Source organism: Sus scrofa, chromosome 14 (assembly GCF_000003025.6).
Source record: "Sus scrofa isolate TJ Tabasco breed Duroc chromosome 14, Sscrofa11.1, whole genome shotgun sequence".
Classification (NCBI taxonomy): Eukaryota; Metazoa; Chordata; class Mammalia; order Artiodactyla; family Suidae; genus Sus; species Sus scrofa.
The window spans coordinates 37,244,960-37,259,960 of NC_010456.5; the positions used below are offsets into that span (position 1 = coordinate 37,244,960).

Genomic DNA, 15,001 nt, shown 5'->3' on the forward strand with positions numbered 1-15,001 from the left:
AAGCACAAACTGAGTTTCCTCCATCTGGTCCTGAAACACAACAGGCATGTGGCATAAACATTCAAGTCAGGCATGAATAGAGGATTTTTTATTTTTATTATTTATTTATTTATTTATTTTTTATTTTATTTTATTTTATTTTTTTGCTTTTTAGGGGCACATACACAGCATATGGAAGTTCGCAGACTAGAGGTTGAACTGGAGCTGTATCTCCTGGCCTATGTCACAGCCACAGAAATGCGGGATCCAAGCCACACCTGCAACTACACCACAGCTCACGGCAACACCATATCCTTAACCCACCAAGCAAGGCCAGGGATGGAAGCTGCATCCCCATGGATACTAGTCAAGTTCGTAACCCCTGAGCCACAATGACAACTCCCTATGAATGGAGGATTTTAAATGATGTTCTAGTTTCTATATCAATTTGTTTGTTATCAATTTTCAGATTCTAGAAGCAGGAGAGCAGTGGTGGTGAGTAACTCAACAAAATTCCAAGTTGGCTTTTTTTAAAAAGTAGGGGCAGGGAGCTAAATAATAAGGTACCCCAAACCTCCTTCATTGACTTCATTATTTCCTGAGCCTTCAATTCATGGAGTAATCCTTCCAGTTTATTTGCTTTAGCATCAAAAAGCAGCCCCCCTTTCCAAAAGGACAAAGACTTAGAATTGCTAGAATGAATAGCTCTGGCTAATTGATGTATCCAAAGTCTGTCTGTCCATCAGCAGTTCTGTATGTCTGCTTCTGCTTAAATAGGCACTTCCTTTAACTCATGCTTTTTGTATGTTTTCCATGAAATGGTTCGACCTTTTGGGAGAAAAACTTTAGTTTAATATTGCCCCTTCTTTTTTGTTTAAAGAAGAGAAAATAATCTCACCCAGTCAACTTAGATAGAGGTATATGATAGCAAGATCCAATGAACCCACCTTCTGCACCACAACAAGGCATCCATTGTGTAATTTCCTGCATCTGCTGAGTCTGCACGCTGCTGGCATGGAAGTCACAGTCCAGGAACTGGTGGCACTTTTTAATGTGTCTTGATGTTAGACTGCCTAACTAGTTTTTTCAGCAGATTTATGCTGCATTTTAAAAATCCATTATGCTACATAATGGGCTTATTGTCAATTCAGATAATGTTGATCAATTTCAGCCTTGCAAAATCTGCATTTATAATTGTGTCATGTAGTCAAAATTATTTATGTATGTCCATGTCAAGACATTTATAAAATTATAAACTGGAATTATAGATATGTGCCATAGATACTTGATTTTTTCAAATGTCCAATTTATACCAGAACACATTGTCATTTTTTTCTCTTAATAATCCATAAGTCCATAACGTGACTTTGTCTTTCTCTATAGGAAATACTTTTCAGACCTCTAAAAATTAGTGTGTATATGACAGACCATTTTAATGTAATACCTCTTATTTGATATAGTCACAACTGGTACTGATTGTTATAGAAAATTTGGCATTTAAAATAAAGGACTAAGAAAAAAATTAAAATCAACCCTAAATACACCCCTTAGAGATAACCACTATTATTTTGGTCTTGTTTATTCTTGCCTATGTGTGTGTATATGGTGCACGTGAGCATGTGTGTGTACGTGCAAGGGCATACAACATCTGCAAAAACTTGCATGGATTTTTAGGACATTATGCTAAGTGAAATAACTTAGACAGAGAAAGACAAATACTGTATGATCTCACTATATAAGGAATCTTAAAAAGCCAAATTCAAATAATCAGAAAGTAGAATGGTGATTATCGGGGGCTGGGTGGTGGGAGAATTGGGGAGATACTGAACAATGGATTCAAACTTCCAGTAATAAGATTAACAAGTTCTAGAGATCTGATGTATAGCAAGGTGCTTATAGCTAATAATATAGCTTCATGTACTTGAAAGTTACTAAGAGAATATATCTTAAAATGTTCTCATCACAAAAAAAGAAAAAAGAAAAAAGAAATGGTGGAGTTCCTGTCATGGCTCATTGGAAATAAATCTGACTAGCATCCATGAGGATGCAGGTTCAATCTGGCCTTGCTCAGTGGGTTAAGGATCTGGCACTGCCATGAGCTGTGGTATAGGTCGCAGACACTGCTCAGATCCAGAGTTGCTGTGGCTGTGGTGTAGGTCAGCACCTACAGCTCCAATTCAACCCCTAGCCTGGGAACCTACATATGCTGCCAGTGAGGCCCTAAAAAGAAAAAAAAAAAAAGGTAATAATTTGACCAGATAAAAGTATTGGCTAATGCAATGATAGTAATCATTTTGCAACATACAAATGCATCAAATTAACACAGTGTACACCTTAAACTTACACAATGTTATATATAAATCATATCTCAATAAAGCTGGAAAACAGTATCTTGGGTACAAAAACACAAAGCAGAACACTAGAATGTTTTAATCCATAGCTGTTACTCTGTAAATCTGTCCATGAATTGCCTACTGAGCATTTACTATGAACCAGATCCTGTACTGGGTACTGATTAAACAGTAACGAGAATAGCAGCTGACATTCAAGTCAGGGGAGCAGATAGGAAACAAGTAAGAAAATAAGAAAATGCCAGTTATTGATATTTGTTAAGAATAAAGGGGGGAGGGGATGTAGTAGGCAGTGATGAGATAATGTGATTGGGCAGCAAGGGGAAATTCTCTGCTTCCTTAGGGCTGTGGTTCTCAATATTTACTGGGTCTCTATCACCTTCTTTGAAAATCTGATGGATTCTAAAGGCCCTTTCTCCTCACCCCACCCCCCAAAACAAAAAATACGCACAAAGCTTACACATACTGCTCAGATTTGCATGAGTTTCTCCATCACGCATTCATCTAAGCCCTGTCTTTGACATCACATTCTGATAGCCAAAACACAAGTGAGGAATATCACCTCTCTGACCTGGAAAAGCAATTGTTTAAAATCCCAATCGCTGGTGCCAGTATTTTTAGACATTGAGGCAAGTATGCCATATCATCTCTGGCAGAGGCTGCTAGTTCTCCACTAGAATTCACACTCCTTCTACCATAGTATAAAGTTTGTGGTTGAGAAGGCACTCCCTGAACAAACACTACAGTTCCCAGAAGACCTCTTCCCTATGGCTCAGCCATGTGACTAGTTCTTACCAATGAAATGTGAGCAGAGATAATATGTGAAAATTCCCGGCCAAGTCTTTTCAGAAGCCTCCTCCTTGCTGTGGTTTCACTTCTGTCAACTGAACCTTGGGAGAGGTAATGTTACAAGATGGAAGAAATCAGAATTCCTGAATCACTACTTGAAGGAAAACTATGACCAACCAGGGAACCTTCCCATTTTTTGTGCAAGTAAAATATAAACTCATATTGTGTTAAGCCATGAACGTTTAGCAACACTCTAAATTAGTGGAGCTGAAAGTGTGATCCTTGAACCAACAGAATCAATATCATCTGGGAATTTACAAGAAATGCAAATTCCTAGGACCTATTTTTCAGATGGACTGAATCAGAAACTCTAGCGGTGGGGTATAGCAGTCTTTATTCAGTCTTTATTTTGATCAGACTTCCAGGTGATTCTGGGAACTACCAGATTTAAAGTCTGGTTTCCAGGGCTAAGATCATGGCCCAAGCACTTATGAGCAATGTGACTTTTCAGGTATCTTACTTAATTTCCTTGTATCTCAATATGATGACTGCATGGATGCCAAGGGGCAGAAAACAACAGTAATTAACTCATGGGCTATGACTTGAGAACTAAAGGAGATCATCCATGTGGAGGCCTTAGAAGAGCATCTGGCACACAGTCAGTACTCAGAAAACCTTAACTATAATTAATATTGACCAAATTGAGAACCATACCTTGGTCTCAAAGTTTACCCAGTGGGCCCTTTATTTCTCCCTCTGCTTAATATGATTCCCTAAAGATGCACAAGCCTGTGGGCACATCTGCCATGTCAGGCCATCATTCCATCAGCAACTGATTCCTGGGTGCCACCCATGAGCCACATAATCATGATAGATCTATACCTGCAAGAGAAAAAACAAAGTAGACAGAACGCCTACCCAGTGATGGACCATTGACCTGGCAGGCAACTGTGTGGCCAGACCATCAAAGACAGTGAACAAGCAGGTTGCTTAACTGAGCTCAGAAGAAATGGGACCAACCATTGTATCCATCTTTTTTCCCCAAATTTTTAGGGCTGTACCTGTGGTCATGGAAGTTCCCAGGCTAGGGGTTGAATTGGAGCTACAGCTGCCAAGCTACACCACAGCCACAGCAACACCAAATCCAAGCTTTGTCGATGACCTACACCACAGCTCACGGCAATGCTGGATCCTTAACCCACTGAGCGAGGTCAGGGATCGAATCAGAATCCTCATGGATACTAATCAAGCTCATTACCACTGAGCCACAACCAGAACTCCCCATTGTTTCCATCTCAAATCAACTTCCAGCTGATTTTTTTTCACCCTTGGAGGAAGATGCCGTTGCTTTTTCAACAGCCGCCCTCTGTGCAAAATAATCTTTGAATTGGTGTTCTCTAAGCTGCTCTAAAGAAGCTTGGTGCTTAATCTAAAAGCTGTAGAAAGAGCTCTCATGCCAGGTGGGAGCATATTTTGTGAAAGGAGGGAATATTCTGAAAGCTAACCCTCAGGGGCAACCAACTAAATTTCCCAATGAACAATATGTGGGCAAATGGAGGGCTGTATGTCTATGCTTTGATTCTTGCTCAATTCGGATTGGTCACAGGGCTGACAATTTTGTTTCCTTGAACAAATGGCACCTGTCACCCCATTATGAAGGCTTGCACTTGCTCTTAAAGAGACAAAGCTGCCAGCTATCCCTTACCCATTCTGAATGCTCCTGCAGCTTTAATGCTTAAAGCCCTAGACTTTGTCGGCTTAGATTCCCTACCATTTGGTGGGCAAAGGGGTATGTGCTCCAAGCAGCCAGTCTGCCAACTTCAACATCACAGCTGCAACTCACCACAGACATTCTGCTGAGGAAATGCAAGGAATTTTGCAGAATAGTCACCCTAACCTCACATCGTCTGTGAATTCTTGTCCCTCCCCTTCTTTCCTGTTTTTTCACAGATCAGATTTCTCTCTGACTCAATCTCTGTCAGGGTACAAGGACAAAAGATTGGCTTCTTAGACTCCTAGATGTATATAGTAGGCAAGGAATGAACACACACACACACACTCCACACACTTGTGCCCATGGCAGACATCAATAATCAATCACAGAACATTTGTTCCAGGCCAAAATCCATCCTCCAAACTGGCAAGAGTGCTCAAAACAATCATCACTAATAAATCTCAGTTGGCCCCTTAGACCCATTTGCCATTCTTATCTAAAGAAGGTCCTTTACATAAAATAAAACAAAGCCCAGAGAGGAGAAATGATCTATCTATCTTTATATAGCATGTGTGAGTCAGAGCTGAGATTGGGTAAACTCAAGTGTACCCAATCCCTAGTCCCATGCCTTTTTTTTTTAAGGGTCACACCCACGGCATATGGAGGGTCCCAGGCTAGGGGTCGAATCAGAGCTACAGCTTCTGGCCTACACCAGAGCCACAGCAATGCCAGATCTGAGCCACGTCTGTGACCTACACCACAGCTCACGGCAACGCTGGAACCTTAACACACTGAACGAGGCCAGGGATCAAACCCTCAACCTCATGGTTCCTAGTCAGATTAGTTTCTGCTGCACCACTATGGGAACTCTGTCAGTCCTATGCCCTTCTACAGCAAGAGTTCATCATGTCCCTGGATGTCTCTGTAGAAACACCACATATCTTCAAATTAAATAGGCTTAAATAAAATGACCTTTTCTTTGTTTGGCTGCACTGGTGGCATGCAGAAGATCCTGGCCCAGGGATTGAACCCGCACCATAGAAGTGACAATGCCTGATCCTTAACTTGCTTAGCCACCAGAGTACTCTAAATGACCTTTGTGATGTTCCAGTGGCCAAATTTCATCTTCCGCCAGTATGCAAAATACATGGTATATCAGTCAACTATTTCCATAGAAATGCTGCCTAACAAATAACTCTGCAGTCCAATAACTTATAGCAATAGCATTTATTCTTACATTCATGAATGTGCAATCAACTGTAGTTGACATGTCTCAGCTTGGTTTCATGACTCCATGTCCTTTCCACATGTGTTTATCCTAGACTACTCAGTAAAAGGGTAATGACTACCTGAGTGATGATTTTCTCCTGGTGGTTTAAGAGAGCTCAAGAGTCAAGCCAATACATGCAGGCATTTTTAAGGACTCTGGTACATCATGCCCCCTGCCAACAGTGCCATGACCAAAGCATGTCATGTATCCTAGCCCAAACTCAACAACATGGGAAAAATATTATCTTCCCACAGTGGGAGAGGGAGAGGAGTGAATATTTGCTGAACAATAAGATAAACTACTAAAAAAATGGCTTTTAAAATTATAAAGAAATCCTCCAGTGAGGGTTGGGATAAAAAAAAAGCCTTTTTTGACAGCCTTTTATACCAGGCTCTCATTAGAGAAAGTTGATGAGCTTCCACACACCACACTTAATCCCTGAGAAAGCTAAATCATGTATTGTGTTAATATTGGCTCACTAGTTTTGTTGCTGATTTCTCCGATTTAAGGAAAGCCTGATATGGAAATTCTCATCCAGTGAAAGATAGCTCATGAACATTTTAATGACTAGACAGTCAATTCCCTAAGACAAACATTTATGTATTTCTTAATGTTACTTTACCCTTCCTGGGTTTTTTTAAATATATGGGCTTCTGAAAGAAAATACTGAACACTTTCTTTAATGGTGGTAAAAAGTATGAACATTGGAGAGAGAGAGACAGCCAGGTTCAAAGTTAAAGCCATCCCTGACTGTCCTGGTGACCTTAGGCATTTGTATTAAGCTTCCCTATCTTCAGTTTCCCACTCTGTGAGATTGGCATAATCATATTTCTATGCTAGGGTGCATACAAAGTAAGATAATGCAAATAAAATGCCTGGCCAAGAGTAGGCAATCAACATACTCTAGTTTTGTTTTTTTTTTTTTAAAGATTCTCTTAAATTGCTGAATGCCTTTAGTGCAGTAGCCAATAGTGCTATCTATCAAATATTTCTAGTGTTCTGCTTTCCAGGCACTTGGAAGAATTGTATTTGTCTTCCCCTTTTGAAGTTAGGCATGGCCATGTGACTCTCTTTGGCCAATGAAATATGAGGAGAACGGACATGTGTAAATTTGAGGTTTTAAGAGCCATGATAAGTGATTCTCCATGTTCATTTGCTACTGCTGTCATGAAGCACATGCCAAGATAAACCTTACATCAGCCTGGATCTCTGAAAGATGTCAAGGCCACCCCCAGGCCAACACATATCATACATGTAGCATGAGAGAGAAATAAACTCTTATTATGTTAAGCCACTGAGATTGGAAGGTTAGTGATGGAAGCATATCCCACACTGCCTCCTACATTTTACCTTATCAAATATGCTCTATTTACAGAATATTATGGATCATCTTTTCAGAAAGATTTATATGGTAGGTAATCCAGTCACACCTGTCCATATACCAGTGCTTCCCCATATATATCATATAAATATGTATCCTATAAATATGAACATAGGAATATGAATTTATAGGATATCCTATGAATATGAATATATTTATGAATATATTTATAGGATATCATATAAACATAGTATCCTGTAAATAGGAGTTTTAGGGTGGGTTACGGAAGTTTCAGAGGGAAGGTATAAGAAAGGGGCAGGGACTAAAATTATGTAAACTCAAGATTTATCAGGGAATAAGAAATACTCTGATTTACATAACTAAGCCTCCAGAAGAAAAAGGATGGATCTGGCCTCCGAGACCACTGGGTGTAGGGATTCACACATCACTCTCTCTGCTGCTTCATTTTGTTTTGCCTTCCATGGCCCCTTCTCTCTTCCTGCAGAGTGACTTTCCCCACACAATGAGAAAGTACCCACAAGGGCTCTAGGCTCATACACTTTTAGCTTTCAGGTCCTGGGGCACTGTTTCTCAAAGTGTGTTCCAAAGACCATCTTGAATGTGAATAAAATATGCATAGCCCTTCCCCGACATGCCAAGCTGATCTGACTGGGTGGTTTGGCCAGGAAATCTGCATTTTACCATGTTTCTCAAGCAATTCATAACTGAATCTGAAACACATGATCTAAGCAAGGGCTTTGAAGAGCCTGGGCAGCCTCATTAGGAATCGAGTGAGTGAGACACAGATTTCCCCAAAGTTAGGACCAGAGGAGGGACTTCATGAAGTCTAAGCAGAGCCGTGGGATAAATTGTGAGTCCAGAACATGCTCCAATCTGGTTCTCCTATATTTGGGAAAATACCCTGAAATCTAATGTACTTTAAAACACAAAGCAGGGGGAAAAAATCCTATTTCTTTCTTTTAAAGCCACTGCTAAATTCCAAATTAAAGGACCACATTACCACGGAAAGTACAAGTAATCAGTTACTGAGAATCCATTCTACACCAGGGACCTTTGGATGTCCTATGGAAAACACCATTGTTCAGCTAACACAGCACCCATTCCAATCTCACCTCCTGTTCACGCCCCCAATTCCAGAGGAGACCAATGGCCAAATAAGCTCTCTCTCAGCCTCTCTTGCAGCTATAACTCATCATGAATTACAGACCAATGAAATATAAGGGAAGGCTGCAGGTAGCTTCCAGAAGAGACGTGACTCTTCTCAAGAGTCGAAATTTCCCCCCGTCTTGTAACTTGAATGTGAACATAATTTCTGGAGCTATATAAAACACTTTATGACCATGATGTAAAGGCCAAGAGAAATACAAATATGCTACCCTGATAACTACTTCCTTAAACCAGTCGTAGCAGATGCTGACCTCCAGAATCCTTTTTGTATGAGATAATTAAATGCTTTTATGGCTTAAGCCACTGCCAAATTTTCTGTTACTTGCAACTGAATGAATTCTTATGCAATGTATTACCCGACCCACCCCTCACAATAAGGTAAGCATTGTCATCCCCATTTTTCAAGTAAGGAGACAGAGGTGGGTCACTTGTATAAGATCACAACTCTAGGAGTTCCCTGGTGGCTTAGTGGGTCAAGGATCCAGCATTGTCACTACTGTGGCTCTGGTCACTGCTGTGGCTCTGGTTCAAGCCCAGGCCTGGGAATTTCCACATGCCATGGGTGTAGCTAAAAGAAAAGGGGAGGGGGGGAGGTCACAAGTCCCACCCCCCCTTTTTTTTTTTTTTGGTCTTTTAAGGCCATACCTGCAGCATATGGAGGGTCCTGGGCTAGGAGGTAAATCAGAGCAGCAGCTGCTGGCTTACACCACAGCCACACTGGATCTGATCCACATCTGTGAACTACACTGCTACTTGCAGCAGTGCTAGATCCTTAACTCACTGAGCAAGGCCAGGGATTGAAAGCCTAATCCTCACAAAACCCACTGAGTCACAACTCTAAATAGTAGACAGACTCCAAATCAAGTTGCATGACTCCAGGGATTTCTATAAGAAGCCTGGCTACTTGGACGGCTATATTTATTAAATTTCTTAGGGTAATGCACTAACTTAATGCCTGCCACACAGAAGGTAATATGACCTATTCAAACGAGTGTTCACTATCTGAGTTTTACAAAGTAAAGGCAGGAGACTAAAATAAAGTATCAAGGGAGGGAAAGATCAGATTCAATATTCCTCACTATTGGTTCTTAAAGGGAATAATCCTTATACCCTCTGCTTGTACCAGTTAGCTACTGCTATGTAACATAAACCCCCCAGGCCTACTTATAACACAAGGAACTCTACCCAATATTCTGTGACAATCTATACAGGAAATTAATCTGAAAAAGAATGGATGTGTGTACATGTATAAGTGAATCACTCTGTTGTATAGCAGAAATGCTCACAATGTTGTAAATCAACTATACTTCAGTAAAACTGAAAAATAAAATAAACTCCTAAACTTAATGGCTTAAAATGGCAACTATGTATTAACTTCTCATGCATCTACAAGAAGGCTAAATGGTCTTGTTTTTCTGAGCTGAGTTTGGATGTTTTAGGCTGGGCCTGATTTTGTGAATATAGCTAGTTGGCTGAGGGGTTGGCTAGGGACTGGCTAGTCTAGAATGGCCTCAGTTCACCTCCCCATGTTTTTCACATGCTTCTAGAGGATGACCCTATGTTAATTCACAAGGTGCATGGCAACAGTCCAAGAGTAAGCAAAGTAAGCTGAAATCAGTTAGTGCTTTTCAAGCCTTGGCCTATATCATGTCTGTCTACCCCATTAGCCAAAGAAAATTACACGGCCAAGGTCACAATCAAGGTGTAAAGCAAAAGGCCTTTGCTCTAAATTGGAGAACAGAGAGAACCCATATAATCCATCTCCCCATAAATCCCTGTGATGGGTAAATAAGAAATAAGTATATTGATTAAGAACTGCTGACCTTCCTTGGAAAAGGTGAAACAAGAGAGAAAGGAAAGGAAGGAATTACTCCCTAAGCAGCACGTTAGAGTAGGAGAAACAAGGGTTGTGTCTTAAAAGACCAACTTTTGAGCCCTGATTCTGCCATGAATTAATTTTGTGTGATCTTGAAGAGACAGAGCATTTCCCTTTTCTGGTTTGCAATTCTCTCTCTGGAAAATGATGGAGACACAACGTCAGATGTCTGAAACTAGAGGATCACAGGCTACATGCACATTTCTTTCGTTTGGCCTTCACAATACTCTAGTTTTAATTTAAAGTACATTTAAATGTTTTAACTGGGGACATTTCAGTTAGAAATCTGGGTTTATGATTTTTCTCAAAAGATCTGGAAGATCTAGCAAAGGAGGGACAGCATTCCAACAGGTCAACAATGGATGTAATGGCTGTGGCTCGTCATTAGAGACAAGCTTTGTTCTTTTCTCTCCGGTTTACTATGGTCTTACTGATGCCATATTGTCTTCCAGACACTAAGATTTTTCTTACACTCAGCTGGACTCTTTTATTTACATTAATCTTTGGTTACTGTGGATATTTGAATTAGGATCATGGGCCAAATGATATGGTGAGTCCATGACATTTTTCTTTGGTGCTTCAGCCCAAATCACTTCAAAACATTTCCTTTCCACCCCCCTTGACATCAAGCCATGGAAATTCAAATCCACTTGGAATTCTGATGACATCCATGGACACTCTAGCCAGAAAAACTCCCATGTGAGCACACATATACATATGTGTAGGCACACACACTTTGCATGCACACACACAGACAGATACAGTATCACATATTGTTTTATCTGTGAACTTCAACTGGTTTAGGAAGTGCAGTTTGTCAGTCCTGCAGTCTATGGTGGACCCCAAGTTCTCCATCAAAATCCACCCCCCATAGTCTTGCCTAGACAACTCTGACACCTACTCAGGACTCCAGAAGACACCCTCTCCAATGAATTTCTTGTGGTCAGAAGTCACCGTCTGCTCCCAGCTCCCTCCCCAGCTCCCACTGATGCTTTCAAAGAACAGAGAGCAAAACAAGCAAGCCACCATCAAGTGACCCACACCGAGAAAAGTGCAGGGGCCAGCAGGGCCCTGACCTTCCTGTGTAGGTAACAAATTGGATGCCGTGGTTGCACCGGGCCCTGGAGGGAGGGAAGGAAGGGGGAAGCGGGGAGGAGGAGGGCAGTACGGGATGGAATTGGGGTTACAGGGGTCAGCAGCCTTTGCTTTAGGCGTCCACACTGCGACTCCATCCACCCCTTACCAGGAAACAGCCACTGCTGCAGGGCATGTGGAGGGTAGCAGCTGGAGGTCAGCAGAGGCCAAAGCATGCACACACAAGTGTGTGTGTGTGTGTGTGTGTGTGTGTGTGTGTGTGTGTGTGTGTGTGTGTGTGTTTGTGTGTCTATACCCAGCCATGGGCAGAGGGAGTCATTGAATAGAATTCTTTTAAGAAATCTCTGAACCAGTCTCTAGTTCTTAAACACATAGTGTGTAATGCAATTCTTTTTTTCCCCCCAGCATGACCAGAAGGCAGGGTAGTTTGGCCTTTAAATGCACAGTTTCTGGGGAGTTCCCATCACAGTTCAGTGGTTAATGAATCTGACTAGCATCCATGAGGCACGTTCGACCCCTGGCCTTGCTCAGTGGGTTAAAGATCCTGCGTTGCCATGAACTGTAGTGTAGGTCACAGACATGGCTTGGATCCTGCATTGCTGTGGCTGTGGTGTAGGCTGGCAGTTGCAGCTCCGATTAGACCCCTAGCCTGGGAACCTCCATATGTCTCAGGTGTAGCCCTAAAAAAGTAAACAAACAAACAAACAAACAAATAAATAAATAAATAAAAAGCACAGTTTCTGGAGCTAAACTCCCTGGGTTCAGCTGCTACTTCTGCTACTCAATAGCTGTGCTATTTGGGAAGACAATACAAATTTAGGTGCCTCAGTTTCTATTTAGAAAGAAAGGAAGACGGTGATAGTGACTTCCTCATGTATTTTTTGAGAACTATATAAATTAGTGTATATAAAACACTTAGAAAAATAAGCACACATGTCATTATTCATTCAACAGACACACAGAGGACCCTAGACATGATGTATTAATTTTTGTGAGCATCTACTTATGTACAAAGCAATATTCATTTTATATAAATTATATCATTTAATTCTCCCCCAAAGCCTTGGCAAGACGAACGCATTTTATCCAATTTTACAGACTCTGAGGCTCAGGAAGTTAGGTCTCTCGACAAGGGTTACCCCAGTCATGAATGATGGAACCTGCCATATCCACTTCATTCCAAAGCACTGGTTCCCAATCTAGTTATTACAGCCTCCAGTTTGCCCTTGGATTTCAAACACCTATGTCAGTGTTTAGATGGATGGATGGATGGATGGATGGATGATTGGCTTTGCCATTCTCCCTTCACTTAGTCGTTCCGCCTTAACCTCCCATCCATAGACAATCATCCCCTCTCTCCTTCCTGCCTGTCCTATCCCACCAGCCTCCATCTTCACCCTCAACCGCTGTCCATCTCGCCTCCTGGTTTCTCCTCCAAGGCAAGGCCCCAAATATTTCCCTGGCGCTGGAGGAAACTCATTCTTTCTGGTTTAATTTGCCCCGTCTGGCCTTAATTGCTTTGCCCTGTTGTAAGAAAAGACCTCCCATGGCGACAACCCTGTGGATGGGCTGGGTAGGGGGGCTAGAGAGCTGGGGAGGAAGTCCGGGCGAGCTGGTGAGTAGGGAGTGGATTAGTCAGAGGCCAATGGGGCAACGGAAGTCGGGGTTCTCCGAACGGGCGGCTCCAGACCCGCCCTTGGTTGTGACGTTTATGATTGAATTTGGGCAGGAGCATGGGGGGAGGTGGTTGCAGCGCTGGCCTCCCTCGCCTCTACCCTGAGTGTTTGGTCCTGCAGCTCATTAAGCAGTGACACTTAACACATCATCAAACTGCTTTACAGGCACAGCCCACACAGCTCCTGGCCCCTGGAGTCCCCAGGTAGTGAAGGACGATGACCTCCCAGCAACTGGAGCTGGGACGTGGTGGACACACAAGGCGATCAAAGCTCACGTGGGAAAACCAGAGCAAGAACTGGATTAGGGTGCCAGGACCCCTGACCTTCCACCCCCAGGACCAATAAAAACTAAGGTGTGTAGAGCACAGGGGGTCCAGGACTGGTGTGGTGGGACACGCATGGCATCTGATGTCATGTGAACAAGGCTCAAATTCTGGATTTGTCACTTCCCAGCAGCTGCTGAACATCGGTGAGGTTTTTAACTTCTCTGACCTTCCGTTTCCTTTGTGAGGCTAATAAGGTCCGCCCCAGAGGGCTGTTGCCAGAAATATTAGGATTCAGCATATAAAGGGCTAAACAGAGGGCAGACAAAAAAAAAAAAAAAAAAAAAAGTAGTGTTTATTTGAATTATACAATCCTAGTTCCCCACTCTTGGAGGAGCAAAGGGCTCAGCTGGATCAGGCTGACAATTCTTAGTTTCCTCCACCCAGACTGTCTTCCAACATTACCAAAAATCACAATAAGAAAAGGGACAGGGGGAGGGAGTGGGATGGACTGGGAGTCTGAAGTTAGTAGATGCAAATTGCATCTGGAGTGGATAAACAATGAAGTACTGCTGTATAGCACAGGGAACTATATCCAATCACTTATAATAGAACATGATGGAAGATAATATGAGAGAAAGAATTTATATATATAAATGTATGACTGGGTCACTTTGCTGTACCTTAGAAATTGACAGAACATTGTAAATCAACTATAATAAAAAAAAGTGTTTTTAAAAAGAAAAGTGACAAGAAAAGAGCAGTCTCAAGTTAGTAAGGGTCCACTATGAAGCAAGTGATTATATTTATATATATATATATATATATATATATATATATATATATATATATACATATATATATATAACAGATAATCATATGTTATATAACTATAATACATAATATATATTACCTTATGTTTTCACTAGGTGGGACTTTAATTATTTCCATTTTAGAGAGACTTTAGCTCCTGCACTAAGTGACATGGAGTAACATGATCTGACATTTCAGATATGGAAACTGAGGCTCAGAAGGAAGAAGTCATTTATCTCATGTCTCCTGGTGACAGAGCTGGAATGTAAACCCACACCCAAGACTTTGAGTCCTTGTTCTTTACAACATGGTGTAGATCTCAGCAGGGCTGGGAGGAAGGAGCAGGAAGAGCCACAGGGGCGGTCCCCTGTTGTATTTGGGAGGTTCTTGGTCCTTGTCTCCCACCTCAGCTCTCAGAAAGGTCCATCTGAGAAGTCCCTGATTTCCAGCCATTCTTCTTCCAGAGTCTCAAGTATTTCCTAAATCTCCTTGAAATAGTCCTGGCCAAGAAGGGGCTGCTTTCACAGATGATGTGTAGTAATGAGGCAGGGTTAATACCTCGTTAGGTCACGGTGCCATTTTGCATTTCATGGATATTCAGTAACACAAGCAACAACAAACATATGAATTCCTGGGCCCTGCTTTCTGTTGGGGTGGGGAGCACAG

The 15,001-nt window shown here is 41.8% G+C and overlaps 1 long non-coding RNA gene across 6 annotated transcripts in view; it reads right to left on the reverse strand.

Annotated features, from left to right (window-relative positions):
• LOC110256790 overlaps window positions 1-15,001 on the reverse strand; it is a 471,534-nt gene that overhangs the window by 247,986 nt on the left and 208,547 nt on the right. Inside the window, exon 4 of one of the 6 annotated variants that reach the window (XR_002338783.1) lies at window positions 12,344-13,831. The exons of the other annotated variants lie outside the window; for them this stretch is intronic. This is a non-coding gene — a long non-coding RNA (uncharacterized LOC110256790). Of the gene's footprint in view, window positions 1-12,343; window positions 13,832-15,001 lie in introns of those variants that run through there. 6 annotated transcript variants of the gene reach the window in all.